The sequence below is a fragment of the Talpa occidentalis genome, unplaced genomic scaffold (genome assembly GCF_014898055.3).
Source record: "Talpa occidentalis isolate TD23 unplaced genomic scaffold, MPIMG_talOcc4v2.1 talOcc4.4, whole genome shotgun sequence".
Classification (NCBI taxonomy): Eukaryota; Metazoa; Chordata; class Mammalia; order Eulipotyphla; family Talpidae; genus Talpa; species Talpa occidentalis.
Window position 1 is genome coordinate 104,574,740 of NW_023604295.1, and position 22,775 is coordinate 104,597,514.

General features: G+C 36.8%; 1 protein-coding gene across 5 annotated transcripts in view; it reads left to right on the top strand.

The window, feature by feature from the left end:
* The window catches only part of SGCZ (sarcoglycan zeta), an 874,970-nt gene that overhangs the window by 368,190 nt on the left and 484,005 nt on the right, over positions 1-22,775 (top strand). Inside the window, exon 1 of one of the 5 annotated variants that reach the window (XM_054700824.1) lies at positions 16,661-16,950. The exons of the other annotated variants lie outside the window; for them this stretch is intronic. The gene's annotated coding sequence lies outside the window, so the exon portion shown is untranslated. Of the gene's footprint in view, positions 1-16,660; positions 16,951-22,775 lie in introns of those variants that run through there. 5 annotated transcript variants of the gene reach the window in all.

The following is a 22,775-nucleotide window of genomic DNA, read 5'->3' on the forward strand; positions in this document are numbered from 1 at the left end:
TCCATCCAGAAAGATTTTTTTTTAGTTGTTAAGACATAATATGTATAAATTAAATATATATATATATATATATATGTACAATATATGAATGGAGAATCTTCTACGTTCTAACCAGGGCAGAAGGGACAGCTTAGAGCCATCTGTTTCTTCACCAGTTTGGCCTGGATGTACCATTTATCAGTTTTGCTCGTATTTTATTTTAAAAACTAACCAGATGTGCACAGCTACATGTTAAAAAAGGTTAGAGAATGTAGTTCATGGATGAGCAATGAATTTCTGGAAAACCTTTATATTCCTGATGGGGGAGCCTAATCTTAGAATCTTGGATATTGCTGTCCATGTTTCATTAGTTTACCTGCTGTTTGAAAATCTGAAGTTGTCCTCTTGTTGGGTAATTTTTTGATATTCCCTTTTCTTATAATATCTATGTCAGACTGCTTTATGGCTCATTTCTTCACTTCATTTTGTTTATTGTTCAAACCTTTACCTATTCACAGTGTTTTTCCTGACCACCCACTGTTAAGATATAGCACTATCTTAATAGTGTTGACTCTTATTGTTGTCATAGGACATATTTTTCTGTTTATTTTCTGTCCCCACTAGAAAGTAAGTTCCATGATGAAAGAAATGACCTGTTTTATTTCTTGCTTAGTGCTGTAAACAATACCTGGTAAATTCTTCCTTTTTTTAAAAGATTTATTTATTTATGCATACAAGAACCAGAGTACATGCGGGAGGGTGAACAGATTCACCAGAGACAGAGCAGGGAACAGAACAGGCAGACTAACTGAAATACACTGCTGAGAGAAGCAGCGGGAGAGACAGGAGAAGTCCACCTCTCCATGTGGGATTCTCACCGGTTGGCCGGGATGGAACCCATGCTGCAGAGGCTGTGGACAGCTTCACAGCGCTGCGCTCAACCACCTGTGCCACCAGGGGAGGCCCTACCTGGTAAATTCTAAGCATGTTTAAGCCATATTTAAACAACCTAAGCATATTTAAACTTAGAACTTTGGAAATTAAGAAAGGAATGATTATTTCCAAATGGGAAAGGGAGTATCAATCCTTTGAACAAATATGCAAGTGTTGATATACTCTTGGGAAGTGGGCAAGTTATATTCTAATATAATATTGTATTAATGGTTTTATACCAGATGCTATTTCAGACTGTGGATACTATTTTTCGTGAAAGAAGTAGCCATGAAATATATTCACGCAGGAAGTTACATACTTTATTTCCTTGTTGATAGAGATAATTGTGATTGTGGTATGAATGAGGAGAAGGAGAAAAGAGAGACTGATAAAGATACCAGATAATGGTATGGAAAAAGGAAGTAAAATGTAATTAATACCTAAATTTTCCAAAGAAAATACTGAGGATTTAATAAGGTCCTGTTCTTAAAATGGTCTCAAAATAATCCTTGACATAGGAAATATTTCTTACTTTATTTCACAGAGTGTTGAATTTAAGACCATAAATAAATTACTCAATATTGTAGCTTTAGTAATTGATTCAAGTGCATTTACATGCCTGCAAATTTAGTTTTTAAGAACTCACAGAAAGCTGTATGATAGACACAATGAGGTTAAGAGGGTCCTATTTTTCAGTTTCACTGATATGAGTATGAGGTAGTATATAGAAAGCAGTGGAAAGGGTGGAGTGGTGAGTGAATAGCTCTTGATGGCTTTCGTCAAAATGGAAGGCTTCTTCGGGGAAAGAACAAATTTACCAAGGGAGAAAATGATGGTTTCAGCTGCTTTGCTTTGGGTCTAAATGCTGGGCAACTTACTTTGTGTTAATGATAGCAAATCATTGAAAATTTTATTTCATTTATTAATTTACAGGAGACAATTTTTCAACAGCTTTTATTCTGAAACTTTCATTTATAGTTGATATATTTTACATTTATTTTTAATAAAATATATTTTAATGTTATTTTAAAGACACTGTGATTGATATTTACTCAGAAAACACTTCCCAGCAATGGGCACATAAAGATATTCCCCATGGAACTGCAAATCAATGGTTTTTGGCCTCAGCAATGTAAATACTTTCACACATTGAGTTTTATGAAAAATCACAGAGATTATGTTATGAGGCCAACCACAGATTGGCTGAAGAACAGAAACACAAGTAATGATAAATGGTGGAATATCAAATTAGAACAGGTGTGTAGCAGGAGGCCTCAAGGATTGGTTCTGGGCCAGCCTTACTTAACACTCTCATTAATGATCTGGAAAAGTAGGTAAGCAATATGTCAAACTTGGAGAGATGCTATAAAAAGGCAGAGGGAAATGCAATAACCTACATAGACTTTGAATTTTAAAACAGTCTAGTTTCAAGTGAATGAAAATAAAACAGTTATGTAGTTTGGAACTATATTTAATTAACTAATATAACTGGAAAGTATGTGACATATCATACAGGTTGTCATTTGGATTTTCCAAATTTTAAATTCTTAAACCACATTAAAATAATCAAATTTATTTGTAACTCTGGTGTAAAATGAACTGTCTACAGAGATAGGAAACGACAGCTCTCAGCTGCCATGGTCTTTGTTTACTGCTGAAGCACAGAGTGATAAATATTTCATACCTATAGCTCATTCAAGAATGAACGTTTTAATAAAACCTATTTTTTGGGGGGGTAAATTCTTAGCAGACTTATTCCATTGATTAGATATGGCAATACAAATATTTAGATAAGGCAATAAAATTATTTGAATTTCTCAACATTACATTAATTTTAGAAAAAGGTTGTTACGGAATCTTCTGTAGAGGTGCCTGAGATGTCTCATAGGTCAACTGGAAAGGACAGTTGGTAGGGGAATTTATTTTTATATGTTGATTACTGTAGTTCTTTTGAAGCTCTTGTTAAAAAAAAACAAGAAAGGGAAGAGGTATTTTTTGTGGTTGGCCCAATTGTGAATACTGGGAGACAAAATAAGTTACTCAAGATTCTGTGTTTTGTGACTGGCAGAGTTGCGATCAGAATCCACATTTCTTGAGCACTCAATTCTGTGGTCTTTCTACTTAGCAAGGAAGGTATGATCTATAAATATTCTATTTGCTCCCTATTTTTCCTGACTCCTTCACAGTTAGTTGGGGCTATGGAACAAAAGTTGAGTCAGTGAGATTTGAACAGAAATGATACATTTTATTTATAGATTGAAGCCTTAAAAATCCATATAATAGTTTCCAGGTATCCTCTGCAACAAGGAATAGCACCTTTACAGTTGGGGAATTCGTTGATAGGCTGAATACCTGAGTCACTATGTGCAGGAAATGTGTAATGAAGATATAGTTTAGGTACTCATTTGTTAGTACTGTATTATTAACTGACACTAAATGTGAGTAACCTAAATAATTTTTTTCAAAGGGAGAAGTAAAATATCTCTTAATAATATGAATAGAATGACTAAACTCAAAAATCCTAAAAATTTCACAAAACTTAAATGCATGGGATCTTTACTGGTAAGTATTATCAAATAGATTAAAGATTTAGATTTAAGACCTGCAAAAATAAATCACATAGAAGAAAACATTGGTATATTCAATGATATCAATAGTATATTTCATGATATCATGAAATCAATAGTATAGTATATCAGGAATATAATATACTCCATGATATCAACAGTAAATATATTTTTGGTGACTCAACCCTCTGGCAAGAAAATTAAAAACAAAAATAAACAATTGGGATTACCTCAAATTAAAAAGCTGCTATATGGTGAATGAAAATATAAGATGATTAAACACACACCCTGATGAATGGAAGATGATATTTACACAATATAAAACTGATTTATAACTTTTTAAACTGATTTATATTTATACACTATATAATTGAACTATATCACCACTTCTAATGAGAGAGATACAAATTAAAACTACAATGATATACCAATTCACACCTGCAAGAATTGAAAAGATATCCAAAAACAAGTGTTGGAGAGGATTCTAATAAAAAAGGAATCATCAGGCCTCCCCCGTGGCGCAGTGGTTGAGCGCTGGGTTGCTTCTGCAGCGCCAGTTCGATCCCCGGCTGCTCCCTGGCCACCGGAGGAGGGTCCCACATGGCGTGCAGACCTCTCCTGCCGCCCGCTGCTCCCCTCAGCAGTGTACTTCGGTTCTTCTGCCTGTTCTGCTCCCCGCTCTGGCTCTGGTGAATTCTCTCACCCTCCCGCGCTTCTGACTGTACCCAGTGCTTGTATAAATAAATAAATAAAATAAATCTTAAAAAAAAAAAAAGGAATCATATTACACTGTTGGGGATGTGAAGTGGTGCAATGATTCTGGAAAGCAGTCTGGATTTACCTTAACAAACCAAAAATGGAAATTTTCTGTGACATAGAAATATAACTTGGGTATAGATCCATCCACAGAATTTGAAGCCATAAACAAAAATACCCATCTGTTCTACAGCATTCATTGTAGTATTATTTACAATAGCTAGGACATAGAAGCAGCCTACATGTCCATTGATGGGGCTTAGATCAAGAAGGTATGGTACTTACCTATTGTGGAGTATTGCATACCATAAAATGGATGAAATGCAGCAATATTCAATAAAATGGAGGGGGTTTTCAGAGAATTATAGGAAGTAAAGTAAGTCAGAATGACAACAGCAAATACCGGACATTTAAATAGCAGATAATTCAATAACATGAAACACTTCATAAACCAATGGAAATTAGTAAGTATCCTGGAGGCTCTGAGATTGAAAATGAGGGGAGTGAGAAGGGACAAGAGGACACAAGGGATGGTGTTGGGGGGACAAAAAAATTTAGCTGTTTAAAAAAAGGTTATTGGGATTCCTTGATGGTGCAGGCAGTTGGGCACAGCACTGTGAAGCTGTCCGCAGTCTCTGCAGTGTGGGTTCAATCCAACCGGCTGAAGAGATACCCAGATGGTGTGGCAGACCTCTCCTGTCTTGCCCGCTGTTCCCCTCAACAGTGTATTTCAGCAGATTTGCCTGTTCTGTTCTCCACTCTGTCTCTGGTGAATCCTCTCACCCTCCCTCACATGTGGCCTGAACCCTGGTTCTTGTATGCATAAATTAACAAATCTTAAAAAATAAAAATAAAAAAAGATTATTTACATCATGATTTTCTTTTTTTTAAAAAAAGATCTATTTATGCAAACAAAAGTTGGGGTACAGGCCAGAAATGTGGGGCAGGAGGTAAGAGGATTCATCAGTGACAGAGTGGGGAACAGAATAGGTAGACTGACTGATATACACTGCTGAGGGGAGCAATAGGAGAGACAGGAGAGGTCTGCTGCACCATGTGTGTTAGCTCTCTGGCCAGGGATGAACTTGTGCTGCAGTGGCTGCAGAATTTCTTTAAAGAAGAATTTCTTTAAGGAAGGACACAGTTATTCTATAACACAATCTTGTAATACTAATAATTATTTACATTACTGTGTTAGAATTATGAGTCATGAAAAAAATCCAAACTCTTTCTCAGTTTATTTATATTTTTAGTCTTACTGCTGGTAGTCTTCTTCCTTTTATTTGTTCTATTACCAAATAGGATGCAATTCTACCGTTTTGCCAAGTGTTGAATAACCCTGTGCTCATTTTCAAAGTAACTTTCTCGGCATTTTTAGGTAAGGCTAAAAATGTATTTTCTTCAGCTCTTTTTTCTCATATGCTGACTTTAAAATTTGTATAGACATTCTTTAAGAATCCACTCATTTTAGATGATTTAATTTAATGCATTTTTTTCCCAATCTACCTACATTCCATCTTTTCTTCCTAGACTTTAAAAATCCTACTTTCATTTCCTTTTGGAGTTTATTCCACTAATTTAGCCGCTTTTGGCATTTCTTCCTATTCTAGAAAAATGGAATGTGGTTGCTGAATTAATGTCTTCTTTTCCTCCATGTAAAAACATACTCACTCCCTGCAGTTAATTTATAATAATTGAAAATCAACTGAAAACTTAAGGCATCAAGGTTATTCTCCCTTTAAATTCACGTACTAAAATGTTAAGTAAGATCAATTTTGGCAAGGATGTAAATTCACAGAAGTGTTTTGAAATTTCTACCTCCTATTTCCTTTACATGCGCCAACTGGTTAGAAACATTCCCTTAAACTAGGTCACAAATAGTTACCAAGAGCAGAGGTGCAACCATAGATTTGTATTGTCTGAAATTTCAGGGTTTTAATAAAATGTGAATCTTTCACCCTTAGACATCTTTTTATTTCTCTCTCTCTAGTTGACTTCAGATTCCATTGCTATATCTCACCTTAGTGACCACTATCTTACTCTGAAGTGATGTCTGTTAGGTACCTGGATTTGTGATCTCTACCTACATTTACACTGTTGCTTTTTATTTAATTATCATTTAAATGAGCTTGTGATGATGTCAAGGTATAGCAGTCAGTCACACTAATAATGCCTTTGTCATAGATTAGTTATTGATGCAAGTATGGGTTTATTTCTGGACTCATGACTTATTCCATTGATCTGTGTGTCTATTTTTAGTTTAGTTTAGAATCATACTTTTAATTACTATAGCTTTTCACTATAGTTTGAAGTCTGGTACTGTGATGTTTTAATTTATTTTAAAGTTGCTTTAATTATAAGTACTCTTCACCAATTTTTTAAATATTTATCATTTTTTAAAATGAAATGATATGCTTGCTGCCTCCTGGGAGCACAGGAGCAAGTAGAAATATATTAAACAGGCATTATAGAACTCGGTTGTCCAGCTCAATATTCATCAGTCATATAAAGATTTTGAGCATTCGAAATGAAATATGGCTAGACTGAGTTGAGATATACTGAAAATATGAAATTTTACCTCTTTTTAAAGTCTTTATATGAAAAAAATGAATGTAAATTATCTTATAAACAACTTTGAAAGTATTGCTTACACATTGAATTATATGAAATTTTACCAGTCTTTAAAGTCTTTATATGAAAAAAAAGGAATGTAAAGTATCTTCTAAATAACTTTGAAAGTATTGCTTACACATTGAATTGTGCTTGGCATATTACATTAAATGAAATATATCATCAAAATTAATTTCACCATCCTCTTTATTTCTTAAATGTGACTACTGAAAAATTAAAAATTATGTATATGACTCACATTATATTTTTATTGGGCAGTGCTAGCAGATAGGGAGGGACAAACCCATATATGCTCTGTAGAATATATTTTGTATACAGCAACTTCAAGTAAAGTCTTGTGACTGTCCTAAATTCTTAAACATGTAATTCCAGTTTTCCTCTATAATATCCATGTATCACCTATTGTCATCCAATATCCTAGATCACCCTCAATTGTAAGAGTTTGTTTACTTTTCAGTCTCCTTCATCGGCCTGGGAGCCTCACGGTGAATGGAATCATTTCTCTGCAATATTACTGATATGATTGGGAAGAGTTATCTCAAATGTTTGTATCTATACTCATGTGGTGCTAACAGTAATTGTTGACTAGGTAGTAATAACTGGGAAATGCTTTATTGGGGTCTAATGTCACTATGATCAATAAACATAAAGTTTTGAGTTGACTCCAACAGTATTTTAAAAATCAACAGCAATTTATTCCTGTCAAGTATGTGCCCAGAGGCAATATTTTCTTCACAAAGATCTTGTTCTTATCCTTGCTCTCCTATCCCTGAAAACAACTAATCCTATCTTTGTGTTTTATTTATTTATTTTTTTAAAGATTTATTTATTTATGCATACAGGAACTGGGGTGTAGGCCAGAGGTACAGGGGATGAGAGGATTCACCAGAGACAAAGTGGGGAGCAGAACAGGTGAATCTACTGAAATACACTGTTGAGGGGAACAGTGGTTGAGGGCAGGAGAGGTCTGCTGTGCCATATGAGTTAGTTACCTGGCCAGGGATAGAATGCTTAATAGTGCTGATACCGAGCCCCTTGTACCACCAGGGAGGTCCCTATCTTTGTGTTTTAAAGTATGGAGTTTTGTGGCCTCCCCAATGGCGCAGCAGGTTGAGCACAGCACTGTGAAGCTGTCCACAGCCTCTGCAGTGTGGGTTTGATTCATGGCCAGCCAGGGTGATTCCCATATGGCATGGCAGACCTCTTCTGTCACTCCATCTGCTCCCCTCAACAGTGCTTTCTGTCCGTCTGCCAGTTTTACTCCCCCTGTCTGTTCTGCTCCCCATTCTGTCTCTGCGAATCCTCTCACCCTCCCACGCCTCTGGCCTGTACTCCAGCTATTCTATAAATAAAAAATAAAAAAATAAAAAAGTACTTAGTTTTGCTAAGTGAAATAAATCAGAAGGAGAAAGATAAATATTGTTGCTATCACTGGTATGTGGAATATAGAGAAACCAAACTAAGAACAAGGAAAAATAACCTGAAAATCAGACCCTTGAAAACTGACTATAGAACTAAAGCATCAAAAGTAGAGAGGAAGAGAGGACTAGGGATAGAGAGGGAAGGAAGCACAATGGACTATGGTGATAGACTAGGGGTGGTTTGATGGTGGGTACCCTATGGTGGCAATAGCTAATGGGGAGAATCCTAATGTAAATTATTATTTAAAAAGTAAATATTATTTAGCAAAGTAAAGTACTCATTTATTAAGCATATGCAAATAATACCATATAAGGTAGCATGAAAAATTGTCAATCTTTTTAGTAACAAACTAACAAAAGTTATATTTACTATTTCTCACTAAAGACAAGTGTTATAATATAGATTGTTATTTTCCATCTTTTTTGTTTCCAAAATTAAAAGATTCTGAAAAAATAAACATATTTAATCCATTCAATAAGTAGATTATTCTGCAGAACAATGGAAGCAATCTACAAATAGATCAGCATTTTTTCCCCAATATACAGTAGGTAATGAAACCATAAACAGAATTAGCTTTTGACAGGATGTCATGTTGGGACGAATTGCTCCAATTAATAAAGTGAATTACCACACCTCAGAGGATCTCACCTTTAAAATCAAACGCATCAGAAGCAAGAAAGAGGAGGAGAAGGAAGTAGCCAAGTTAGAAACAGTAGTTTCTACTGCAGTGACACAAGCAATGAACTTAATTAGGGTAAGATTACAAATATAGCTAATAAAATTGTAACTATTCCTACTGTATTATACTTACAAATTGCTGTCTCTGTAGAATTACAAAGGTTCAGTTAAGACTGCTGTTTTCAAAATGATAATATTTCTCAAATAAAAAGGAAATAAAACCTTAATTCAACTCTCCAAGGACATAGTGCTTTGGGTGAGTTAGAAGGACAGGCTTAGTCAAGGCAAAATGGTGAGGTCAAGTATTTTTAGAGAAGAGCCAGCACACGTCACTTCTTAGGACATCTTTTTTTTTTTTCTGTTGGCAGGTTCATTCTTCATTCTCAGGAAACAGTGTGTTTCTGTTGCCTTCACAATATCCAGAACACTGTCCTATCTATGTCTAATACCTGAATATTAGTGGGCAAAAGGGCAAATAAACGAACAAAAAAAGTAATTCCCACCTGCTTAACTGGGAAAAAAATACAGTCCCAGCTTGTGCTCTCTGTACTCTGGATCCTGGGAAGATTCCTGTACTTAGTCGAGCTGGTCAACAGGATAGATATGAGATAATTAGTTCTTTGGTTACATGATGCTGCACTGCAGATTGTTTCCTGCCTTCAATGATTGGGGCACTTCTGGAGTGGTATTTCATTCACTATAGACTGGAGAGTCACATCTGTTCTTCTCTCTTTCAGCTCTGAGTAAGTGAAAATGTAGTTTTTTTGATTTTCTGTCTTTCCCTCTCATACCTCCTCCTCATGATCAGAAGAAACTCAAATTTGTACTTGTTCTACAATTTTAGCCTCTCCTAACTCCTCTTTATTCAGCTTACCATTGGAGTAGGTGGGATACTAAAACTTTAAAAAGTAAAGCAAATATACCAATAGTTTCTTTGTTCTGAGATATGAGAGGTTAACATCAGTCATTTATTTCTTAACTCTCTCTATTAAATTACTATTTCAGTCTCAAAGTGAAATTTTTTACTGTTCAGTTCTCAATAATGTCTCAAGTTATTTAACATGTATCACATATAAGAACTAGTAAGTACTGGATACTGTGCTATGGGTTACACAGACTTAACCTAATTAGCCTTCTCAATACATGTGGGTATTCAATATGATTATAGAGCCTCATGGTGGAGCTAAAGTTTCAGAGCAGACCTTTCTCAATCCAGAGTTTTTTACTGTGATGCTATATTTCCCCTTTACTTCATCTTACTTGACATCATTATTAAACAAATTAATGTTTTGTTTTGTTTTTTTTCCCAAAGGATAACTGTGCAACTAAAACTTCAGAATTAGTCCCTCTTACTATAAAGGATTAACTGCTCACTCTGCTTGCATATACCTTCTCTTGTATTTGTTTTCTCTTACCAAGGTTGGGCAAATTAAGATTCATAATTCTTTTCCTCATTTTTCAAATATAGATTATATGAGACCAGTGGAATTTCAATGAAATGAATACAAAGTAGTTTAGAGGGGAAAACTTTCATATGACTGTTAAGTCCTCAGTACCTCAGGGTATTTATGTGGATTTAAGACAAATCATCGTATCTTAACTCTTGAGGGGTCACTGATTATGGGGTATCTCCTAATATTTAACAAAGGCACCGATTTTCCATAGCCAGCAAAATACCTCAGGCATCTTATGTTTTGTGACTTAAGAATATATAACATTTCAGTTACTATAATGTCCTTTAGGCTTTCTTCAGACTTACTACGGCATGGTAGGCAGGGCATTGGAAAGACATTTCTTGAGTTATATAATTCTATAGGTCTGACATATTACTTAAGGACACTAGGGAATAACCTCAAAGGAGTTTTCAGAGTGTTAGTGTCAGAGAGTTTGCAAGATGCAATACACTTTTCAGAGTTCAATAAGCATGCCTGATAATTGTGGAAGCTCATACATTAACTAAATGAGACTCTCAGCAATAACTATAAAAATACTGCTAAATTAAATCTCCTGGAAGATAGATAGGAGAGTGAATATGGAATAGTCATTTAAACGATTTAATTATCTCCAGAATCATCTTAGCTCTTCATTAATTGCAATGCATATGAATCATATGATATTTCTGATCACATATAGCTTTGTGTTGTCTATATTATATAGTATTTGGAAGTCATTTAGATTATTATTTTATCAAAACAAAATGTTCACTTTCAAATTATGGAAAGATTTCAAATGAATCAAGCTGTTGAGCAGACAACCATTCAAATGAGATGTGTATTCATGGCTGATCTTTCACATTAATGACAAAAAAATACACAATAATAAATATATTAAAAGATGAATATGTAGCTGTATGATATATGTAGCAATGCACAGACATTTAAATTTCAAATGTCAAATGTTACCCTTGTTATTTTTATTAAGTCAGAGTCTATCTTCTTTCAAAACTAAATTTTTTACACCAGAAGTGTTGTAAGTTATGTTCAAAATTTTCACTCTTTCAGTGGATTTAAGAAAAGTTTTGGGCCTCCCCGGTGGCACAGCGGTTGAGTGTTGGGTTGTGAAGCTGCCCGCAGCTTCTGCAGCGCCGGTTTGATCCCCGACCACCAGGTGAGGGTGAGGATCCCCCACATGGCGCACAGACCTCTCCTGCCACCCACTGCTCTCCTCAGCAGTGTACTTTGTCAGTCTGCCTGCTCTGCTTTCCGCTCTGACTCTGGTGAATTCTCTTACCCCGCGCTTCTGACTGCGCCCAGTGCTTGTATAAATAAATAAATAAATTTAAAAAAGAGAGAGAGAGAGAGAAAGAAAAGTATTATTTGCTGATCCTCATCTATAAACTGGACCCACTTTTTATCCTTATAATGAATTTCTTAACTCCTGAAGTTCACGCCATCATCCTTGTGGTACACCTAAGGACTACAGATCATTAACCCAGCAGTGCACGTGCTAATAAAAAAGGGTATCTACCTTAATTCCCTTTGGGATTATATAAAATAAAACAAATAACAGTGGAAGCCACCCTCGTATCTGAATATAGGTCTGATGCAATTTCATGCCGCTGCTTTCTACTGGAATCAGTTGATGAAGGGAAGGAGAAAAAAGTTAAAATTATTTTAAAATCCAAAGCTTATATACAAGTGCAAGGCAAACACTATTCTCTTTGTAGTTCTACTTAAAACATTCACTCTTCCAATTTTCTCTTTCATGTGAAAGAGAATTAAGATACAGCTTTGAAAATGAGTAGCTTTATACGTACTTTCACACACTTTTTTTTTTTTTTTTTTTTAAATCATGGACTGTGCTTCTAAAAGCGAGGAGCTGTGCTTTAGGGAATTTCACTTGCTTTCCTATAACCTATTCTGTGCAATTTCTGTGAAAAAAGTCTAATTCAAACAAAAGCTTTTCCCTGATCTCCTACTATTAGTATGAAGTTTGAAACTTCAGTGTGGTCCAAGGTAAAAAAAAAAAAAAAATGTCTATTAGTATGTAATGATAGGCAAGTCCCATTAAATGGCTTGTTATGTTTTGTTTATGTTTGTTTTATTTTTAATCCATAATCAAGGTAATTGGATTAGACAGCTATTTTCAAACATATATATATCGTAAGTATATATGGTATATATTTATATACACAATAAATACTTTAGTCAAATGAATTCTTTTTTTTAAGATTTATTTGTGCATACAAGAACTGGGGTACAGGCCAGTGGTGCGGGGGGTGAGAGGATTCACCAGAGACAGAGTGGGGAACAGAACAGGCAGACTGCCTGAAATACACTGCTGAGGGGAGCAGCTGGTGATGCCATGTGGGTTGCTCTCTGGCTGGCTGGGATTGAACTCATGCTGCAGATGCTGTGGATTGCTTCATAGTGCTGTGCTTAACCCCTTGCGCCACAGGTATGTCCATCAAATCAGTTCTTTACTATGATTCGCTATATATAAAATACATGTAAATGACATTTTATTGGAATAGTTTTTCTTATAAATTCCAATTCATTATTTTTTGTAGAGACACTAAATAGAACACTGAACCCATTTAATGAACACACAGAAAAAAGAAATCTAAGTTTATGCTTAACAAATTTTTCTATTAACAGATTCTGGGTTGTGTCTTACTCAATTTCTAGAAAACTGCTTGTTTGTCTATTTCTAGACACTAATCAACCTATTATTGGATTTTGTGGTTCCTCAATATTCTTGGGTTTTGGGGTTTCTCAGCCCTTGGCTATGGCAAGAAATAATTCAAAGCCACATCTAGGTAAAGCAAAGAAAAGTTTATTAGAAATAGGAAGAAAGTTGCCAGGAAGGAGGTCCAGGTGGGCAAGGTTCTGGGAAGAACAACTGCAAGGGAACATAAGGGCTCCTGTCCTGTAAGGGTGCAGGCACTGCTCACTTGTTTCCATTCTGGAGTGTATTGTGTGGATGCTCCCTGGGTGTTGGTTTATCAGTCCAGGCAATAGTTTCTAAGTCACTCCCCCCTCTTTTTTTTTTAAGTTTATTTATTCATCCAAGAGCTGGGTACAGGCCAGAGATGATGGGGTGAGAGGATTCACCAGAGACAGAGTGGGAAACAGAACAGCCAGACGGACTGAAACACACTGCTGAGAGGAGTGGTGGGCAAGAAAGGATTGATCTGCTTCACCATGTGGGTTGCTCCCTGGCCAACTGGGAATGGAACTTGTGCTGCAGAGGCTGTGGATTTCTTCATAGTGTGGTGCTTAATCCCTTGTGCCACCAGGGAGGTAACTCTCCCTTTTGCTGTGTCCCCAGGGTATAGTTTTATCAGCCTCTGCAGCAGATAGGGAGAACATTTGGAGTTGTCACCATGTCTATCAGTTTTGCCCTTCCCTTACGAGAGGGGAGACTTACCAGGAAGGAGACCATTTGGTATTTTGGGGGGAATTGCTTCACCTATTTAGAGGTGCCAGAATTTGGGCCTCTCTGGTGGCTAGTGGTTAAGTCTCAGTGCTTTCACTGCAACAACCCACCTCAACTGCCTGCGTTCCATTCCCTAACACACATGGCATGGCAGACCTCTCCTGTTCTGCAGCCTGTTCCCCTGCAGTGTATTTCAGTAGATCCCCCAGTTTTGCTCCCCACTCTGTCTCTAGAGAATCCTCTTATCCCCCACCACCATCTCTGGTCTACCCCCAGTTCTTCTACCAAAAATAAAATCTTTAAAAAAAAATGTAAACCAATATTAACTCAATAAAAAATACTATTACTAATTTTAAAAATGCCAAAAGATGTCCAGAAACTGGCCAATTTCAAGCAATTCTCCCTCTCTGGGTGCTTCTTGCTCTCATCACTTTATCTGCCTGCCAATAGATTATGGTAGGGAACTGCCTTTCTCCTCTCTGGACATTTATTGGCTATCCCAGTGCTTTATCAGCTCAGGTATGTGTTTCCTGTGGTCTGAGGTATAGCTGGCCTTTAATTTTTCTTTAGACATTAGATTCCCTACACTAAATATCTAACAAAATTAATCTAGATATTTATAAAGAAGCACTAAGAAATTTTTTATGTCAAAATGTGAGTACTAACATTATAAACTGCTCCACTTTCCTCTGGAAATTTTTCTTACAGGAGTTAATATTTGTTTTCAAGATGGTTTAATCCTTCATGTTACGGAGAAAAGAACTTAAAATATTTTATACTATAGTCAGTAGTGTGTTGGTACATGTTTGATGACACTAAACAAGCAGAACCTTGATTTGTGGTATTTGACAATTTCTGTAGTGTAAAAACTCTCAGCAGTGTTGATTTAAGATACCAGTGGAAAGTCATTGAACTGCAAGGTTGGGAAGAGATGTACACAGTTGGTGGCCCCATGCTGATTTTTTCTGGCTAAGCACACTGATGAACTAATATTGTTTAAGTATATAATATTTAAAAACAAATCAAGGATCTATTTCATAATGAACAAAGGTTTCAGAAGTTTTCTTTTTTACCTGTTCCATTTAAGCTTGAACCATCTAAACCAATGTTACTCAATAAAGAGAAAAAAAAAAAAAAAAAACCTTGAAACATCAAAACTTATTCTTTGCATTTTAACATGGTCATAGTGCATTTTAAATTTTGATTTGTTAGACTAATATCAACTATATATACACAATCATGCACTCATGCTTAAGAAGTATTGATATGAAAGATACATGGTCTTTATTATCACTTCAAATATTTGTAGTATTACCTTATTTGAGAACAACACATGCAAAACAGAATTAAGAAAAAGGTAAGGTGTCCAACAAGATGACAACAGAGTGAAGACACTAGGCTCACTTCCTACATATGCTCACGACCACAGTGCAGCAGAACGTCAGTAATCCCTGAAGGATAAATGGATGACTGCAGTAATCCCTGGGAGCAAAGGGCTGCCCAAAAGGTGTAGCAGATACTTTAACAGAAGTAGATTTACAGTGATCCCAAGGTCACTGAAACCATGAGAGGGAAGGACAGTTCTAACCTCCCTTCAGTTGCTGAATTGGAGGCTGAGTTTGGCTCTGAGACTCAGCACTGCACTGAATAAGGGAGTGCTCAGAGTTGTTGCCCCAAGCAGAGGATGCATTTTTCAAGATCACAGGAGCAGTTGTACTAAGCATGAAGCTCCCAATAGTGCATCTGGAGCCTGATCAGCTGGGGAGAAGCACGTCTGATCATCTGTTACTACATGAGGCTGGACTACCCCACATCTCAGTGCTAAAATGAAGACAATAAATGGAAACTTGCAAAAATAGAATTTAAGCACCAGTTAATAGCAGTCAGGATAAGTTAAAACAACCCAGGATAAGGTTCTGTGCTGGAAAAGAAAACAACTCCCAGCAGTGACTCTGCATCAACTATAGTCCTTGCTCAGAAGCTGTATCTACAGCTCTGACATAGCCTAGAGGTGGAAACTGACTATTTTGCAAACATCCCAAGCTTGGTAGGTTCATCTTTAGTTCTCACAGATGAAAAGGAAATGTTTGGAGTCTTCAGTAGATATTTACAGGTATAGGGTAAGGAAAAATATCAGGCTTTTCTGCCCTCCCGCCATCAGGATAGATGAGGGAACCCTGTGATCCTGAATGCATGCCTGATGGCGGGCACCTGAAGTGGGTACACCTGGGCTAAGACTGTGCTTTTAAGGGCGGCGTCACGGGGACGCCAGGAGAAGCTGAAGCAGAGTGAAAGAGAAGCCGAGAAGCAGCAGAACCCAGATAGAGTGAAGACTTGCTACCAGCCTCCCAGCCCCCCAGCCAGCACCCCTGCCTGCCATATGCCTGGTGAACCCCAATAAAAGACCTGCAAAAAACCACTGAGGACTCTGATTCCTCCTGTACCCCGTCTGCATGGGATCAGAAAACCTGCACTGTGACCTGTCCTGCCCCTTACAACAGGCCTTTAATGCTGAATCAGGGGACAGACCAGCTTTCTCTCTATTTGTCTGCCTCCTCTGCTCTGTCCTCTTGTGTAGGTACTCCACTAGTCTTGGTGTCCCCTGGCCCCTCACCACAGGTGTCTCCATTTCCATATGCACATGTCCCATGCCCCCAGGCCCAGGTGACCATAATTACAGGCACTCAAAGACCCCACCCCACCCCACAGGTGCTGGTCATAGATGCTAATATTGGGAGGGGTAAAAAACCTGATAATCTTCATTATCCTACACTCACTGTAAACTAAGTGCTCTAAGACCAGGGAGCTGGCATAGGGGAGGGGACTGTGGATCCTCAGCACATTCAAGGAAACTTGAATTCTGAACTTCCTGTCGGTGATCTTTCGGTGAATCCGTGCCCTGGTCCTTTACACCTTGCAGGCACCAGCTCTCCAGTTACTTCAACAGGTACAAAGACAACAGGCTGAGAAAGTCTGTCACTATTACAACCCATAAAAACTAAAGATGAAGAGACAAAGAATACACTACAAATGTAAGCAGGAATAAAATGACACTGAGAGGCGCCTCAATCAAGCAGAACTGCAGATCGTGACTGACGAGCTCAAGGTAAGAGTGAAAGTTAATTTTGGAGCTTCTTGCCTGTTTGATTATAGACAACTAAAAAATTTCTTTCTAAACACATTTTTTTAAATTTACTAAAATTCCTCATTTGCGTGGCATTTTGAAAGAGACTAGTGTTTCCTGAAACTGGTGCTATTTACCCAGGTATAAGGGACAGGAATAGACACTGAGCATGTTTTCTAGGATCCAGCAGACCCGGTAAAGGAGTCAGAGTCCTCAGTGCTTTTTGCAGGCCTTTTATTGGGATTTACCAGGTACACAGCAGGCAGGGGTGCTGGGGGGCTGGGGGCCGGGAGGCTGGCAGGCCTCCCAGCCCCCAGCAAGTCTTCACTCTATCTGGGTTCTCCGGCCTTCTCTCAGCTTCTGCTCGTTCTTGGCTTCTTGGCTTCTGCTGGCATCCCCGTGACGCCGCCCTTAAAAGCACAATCTTAGCCCAGGTGAATCCCATCTACCTATGCCCACACCCTACTCCAGGTGCCCGCCATCAGGCATGCATTCAGGACCGCAAGGATCCATCATCTGTCCTGATGGCGGGAGGGCAGAAAAGACTGACATTTTTCCTTACTCTACACCAGGCTACATGCCATGATGGCATCAACTAATTTTTAGTCACAATTCATGAAATTTTCTGGCTATTACTTTTAAAGGCCCAGGAATTCAGTTGCTTTTTTTTTTTTTTTTTTCTGAAATTAGATGAGGGTCTGTTAAAACTGACATAAAAGCTATACTTTCTTTTGATTTGTATATCAACTCAAATAAGTAAGCAAACTAACCACAGGGAAACAGCTATTTTGAACCTCTAAATGCTTCACTCAATCAGTTATAAACACCTTCTAACATTTTAGTCGTTTAACAAATCAAAACCATTTATTTCACTTTGTATATTTAATCCACTGAATAAGTCACACATTTGCAGTGTGTTGCTAAAGTTAACCTGTTTGTTGTAGTATCAGTAGCGTAGGAGAAAATTTCTTCGTGATGATGAGTGATGCTTCCTCACGTGTGTTGTAGTCACTGTCACCCATGTTTTATAACCATGTAAATGGCCTCTTTGAGAGCGTATATGTTTAATTCTCTATGATTACAGAAAACAATATATGTCTATATTCTGCAATGTGGCAAAAATCAATTAATGTTTGATTCACCTGCGAGTATAACCCATAAGTCTGAAGTTTTGCGAAATTCTAAGTATTTGTGTTTTTAGAGTCTTATACTCATGCTGATACCCCCCCCCCCGAACTCTTCATTTCTTTTTTAATTTTCTGGTTGTGTTAGGGGGAAAGGATGTCCTGAGCTAATTCCATACAGGCTTTGTGGACTCCACCCCCACTCCAGACCAAAGTCATCAAGACACTGGGAAAGACAAATCCCATCACCACCAAAGGGAAGGTGACTGGGACCTGAGGGTGGAGTTAAGCAGCCAGGTTTGGTATAAAAACCAAACACATGGGCCTTGGGGTTTCTCTCTCACTTGCCTCCTGGCTTCAGGGCTCCGGCGGGTCGGGTTAGGAAACATTTAAGACTTTATCTCCCACTTTTCTCCCTGAGTTGTACATTTCCTCATTTGCCCTTCCCTTGTAAATAAACCTTTTATTAACCTTTGTGTGTGCCTGCAGTAGAGTATTAATATGTCTGTTTAAGCGCGAGGGTGAGGACCCACAGTCAGGCAACCTGTTTTGTATCGGGGCTGCCCTGTGACAGTTGTAATGGGTGGAAGGACACTGAGCATGTTTTCTATGATCCCATGCAGATGGGGTAAAGGAGGAGAGAGTCCTAGAGCTCTCAGTGGCTTTTGCAGGCTTTTATTGGGATTTTCCAGGCACACGGCAGGCAGGGTTGCTGGGGGGCCCGGAGGCTGGTAGGCTCCGAGCCCCCAGCAAGTCTTCACTCTTTCTGGGCTTTCTGGCGTTCTCTCATATTCTCTCTGCTTCTCTAGTGGTTCTGCTTTCTCCATTCCTTCAGCTTCTGCTGGCGTCCCTGTGACACCACCCTTAAAAGCCTAGTCTTAGCCCAGGTGAATCCCATCTACATTGCCCACGCCCTATTGCAGGTGCCCACCATCAGGCATGCATTCAGGACCGCAGGGTTCCATCATCTATCCTAATGGCAGGAGGGCAGAAAAGCCTGATACTTTTTACCTTCCCCTACACTGGTTTATTACATGATTCCAGCACATCATGGGCCAAAAAAGCCTCTCTTGCTTACACAGGATTTTTTTTTGCTGTTTCCATGCCATATGCTGCAGGCAAAATTGTCAGCATTGTCATAATCCATTTCTATGCAATTTTCAGTCAGACAAGTTCAGGTTATTACTCCTTTGTTGTGATAGATGTGACCTCACTTGGTTAAAAAACCCAGGCTCTACTTGGATATACTGTCCAGGTTTGCTTTTGATGTCTTGCATTCTCCCAGAGACTCTTAATTCCCAGACCTACTAGATAGCCAGGTATTTCTTTTTCCCTACCCCCAGTTTTCCCCCTGCCAGTCCCCCAATGTGGGAGGGCTTTTTTTTTTTTTTTTTAAATCAAAGACCTTCTGAATTTGTGCATTCCTTCTTTCACCTCTTCCACTTACCTAAAACTCCTAATCTTCACCTTTCCTCTTGGTAGGAAGTCTTGTTCTAACTTGCTACATATTCATATTCCCTGAGTCCCTGTAGATATTTACATTTCCAGAAACATGTCCTTTTTAAACTCCATACCATTTTGTATGTTTGTTTGTTTGCATTCTTATGTAAATATGTATGTGTTTATTTATTTTTAGTGCTACATTTCTTCCCTGAGGCACTGAATGACTTAAAGAGGCTTAAAATAACTTAAGTGTATGAATTGCAAGGGAAATAGCACCCAAATCATTGGTTAGTATTTTAAAACTACTTCATGGCACTCATAGCATCCTTTTCATGCATCTTATACCATGGTACTTAAAACAGAACCATGCTGAAATATGATCATTTCTGAAGTTTTATAAAAAATTATATACAAAATAAATATGGCATTTTCTGGGAAACTGTCATTCAACTAAAACACCATGGGATATACACAATTGTTTTGCGTAATACAGTTGTGTTCAGAATGATGTATTTTCAGAACTTAAATATAATTTCTTATGGATATGTTTTACTAAAATCTGCTGTTGAACTTTGAATTTGAAGATACTGAATGTTTAGAGGAAAATTTAAGAGCATTATATATTGTCTGCTAATCTTATAAGCATGGTTTAAAAATGCCCCTTATACTGAAAATGTTTAAAAACATAAACTTTTCTAGCTAACGTCCATTGTCAGGTAAAATCTATCAAAAGTAAGTTTGGAAATAATGGATATTTCTATGGACCTGGGGTAGATAAAGAAAATTTGAGAACTTACAATAACAACCTCATTTTATTTTTGTGTAATAATTATTATTTGATAATTTTGGAAATTAGGAAAATCATCTTAAAAGTATAGGAATGTATCTCTAGATAGAAATTTTCTTTCATTTTTATATTAATTATTTTTCAGTTGTAAAGCACTTTTTATGGAGATGATGTTTTGAAAGGAGCTGAGTTCTGGTCCATGGATGTTTTTTGGTGGGTGTGATGTGGTAACAACACCTGAGGGGGAGATCATATACTACTAAAACACAAACAATGTAAACCATGTTACCTCAATTAAAAAAAAAAAAAGAAAAGTAAAAGGACATAAAACAAGTATACAGTGATTTGAATTGAGCAGCAACATTGAAAGTGGTTAGGAATGTTCTACCAAGAGGAGCTGGGGGAAGAATTTTATAGAGAAGATATAGAAACAAAGCAAGAAAATGGTTTGATTAGCTATATCGTAAGTGGTTTGCTTATTTGAAAAGGCTAGTTAGCTGTTTGATTGGTCGCTCTTAATGTTAATTTTCTCAAATTTGAGTGCATTGACTCCAGGTTATATTTTGGTGTGCTAACATAAACCCTGTACCGACTTCCTTGTTTAATTATTTAAATATATCCAATTTTTGATAAAACACAATTGTAGTATGCCTAATTAATGAATGCTTACCATGGTAATAATTTTTCACTTTTACAAACATTGCATTGTACATATATCTTAACTTTCTGTCCAATAATCTTTCTGGGATAAATTTCTGGTAGTAGAAATACTGTGTGAGTGAGTCCTTGTGAACTTTGTAAATACATTTTCAAGTAGAAATCAAGATAAAGTACTTGGATCATCATCTTATTTACTTGCTGCCAAAATGCTATGCAAAAATCACAATCATTTTAACATGGCTTTTTTTTTGCATTTTCATGTATACTGAGTATTATTTCATATATCTATTAACTAAATGCATTTATTTTGTTACCTATTTATGTCTTTACCTACTTTTATTTGATAATAATCTTTTCCTTTCATAAATGGGCATGTTAAAAGTAATGATATTAACCCTTTTTGTGTAAGTATTTTGTCATAAGTACCAGATGCTCCTCAATTTGCCATTTTGTGTCTTTATTGCGTGTGTTTGTGTGTATACATGGACATTGGCATGCAGTTTCTTTCTACATTATAAATTTTAACTTCCTTTTACTTTATGATATCAATTCTTGGTGTCCTGATTAAAAAGCAGCTCTACCTCTAGAGATAAGGAAAAAATAATGTTTTCTATAATGTGGCATACTTTAATATTTTTAAATAAGTTTCATTTATTAATAATCATATTTTAATGTATTATTACAGAAAATTATATAGGTTTTATTTCATATTAACAACCAAGTTTTCTTCATTTGAAAATATTTTTATATTTAATCCAAAATTAGCTAAAACTTCTTTTATCTCAATGGAATTTGGGAAATTTGGGAAATTGAATGAAATAGGAATTAAAGAAAGAACAATGAACAACCTCTTTGCCCTGTGACTGAGAACTTTATTACCTTAAAAATAAAAAAAATCTAAACTCAGAACTGAAATTTAGTAACTGAATTGGAAAAATGAACTAGCATATGTCAGGCACCTTTTAGCCCACAATGGGAACTAGCAGGAATCACAATCGTCAGTATTTGAAGAAAATACCAAGAGCTCTATATTATGGCTATATTTCAATTGACATTTATGTTTTTAGAAATGCTTGAAGTAAGAGTTTGTAGGATTCAAATTTCTTTTTCATCTCTACTCCAAGTTTCTAATAATCACTTATAAATTCATTTATTTTAATTTCAATTATTTATTTATTTATTTATTTTTCAGTTTTCAAGTCTATTCATAATATTCATCTTTTTTTTTCTCTTTTTTTTTAATAAATTTTATTGTTATATTCCCCATACAATTGCAGCCCCCCCATTCTGACCCCAATCCCTCCCCTCCCACCCCCGCCCCCCTAAAAGTGTCTCTGGTTCATAGTTTTTTGTTGATTTTGATTTTCACTTTCTTATAGTTATTCATTTTCCTGGTCCCTTATTTAAGTTTTCTAGATTCCTGCTATGAGTGAGACCATCCGGTATTTTTCTTTTTCTTTTTGGCTTATTTCGCTGAGCATGATCCCTTCCAGCGCCATCCATGTTGCTGCAAATTGCATGTGTTTATCTTTTTTGAATGCTGAGTAATATTCCATGGTATATATGTACCACATCTTCTTGATCCAGTCATCTATTTTTGGGCATTTGGGTTGTTTCCAAAGCTTAGCTATTGTAAACAGTGCTGCTATAAACATAGGGGTGCAGGTGTTCTTTGGAATTGATGTTTCTGTGTCCTTTGGGTAAATACCTAGGAGTGGAATTGCTGGATCATATGGAAGCTCTATGTTTAGTATGTCCAGAAATCTCCATACAGTTTTCCACAGTGGTTGGAC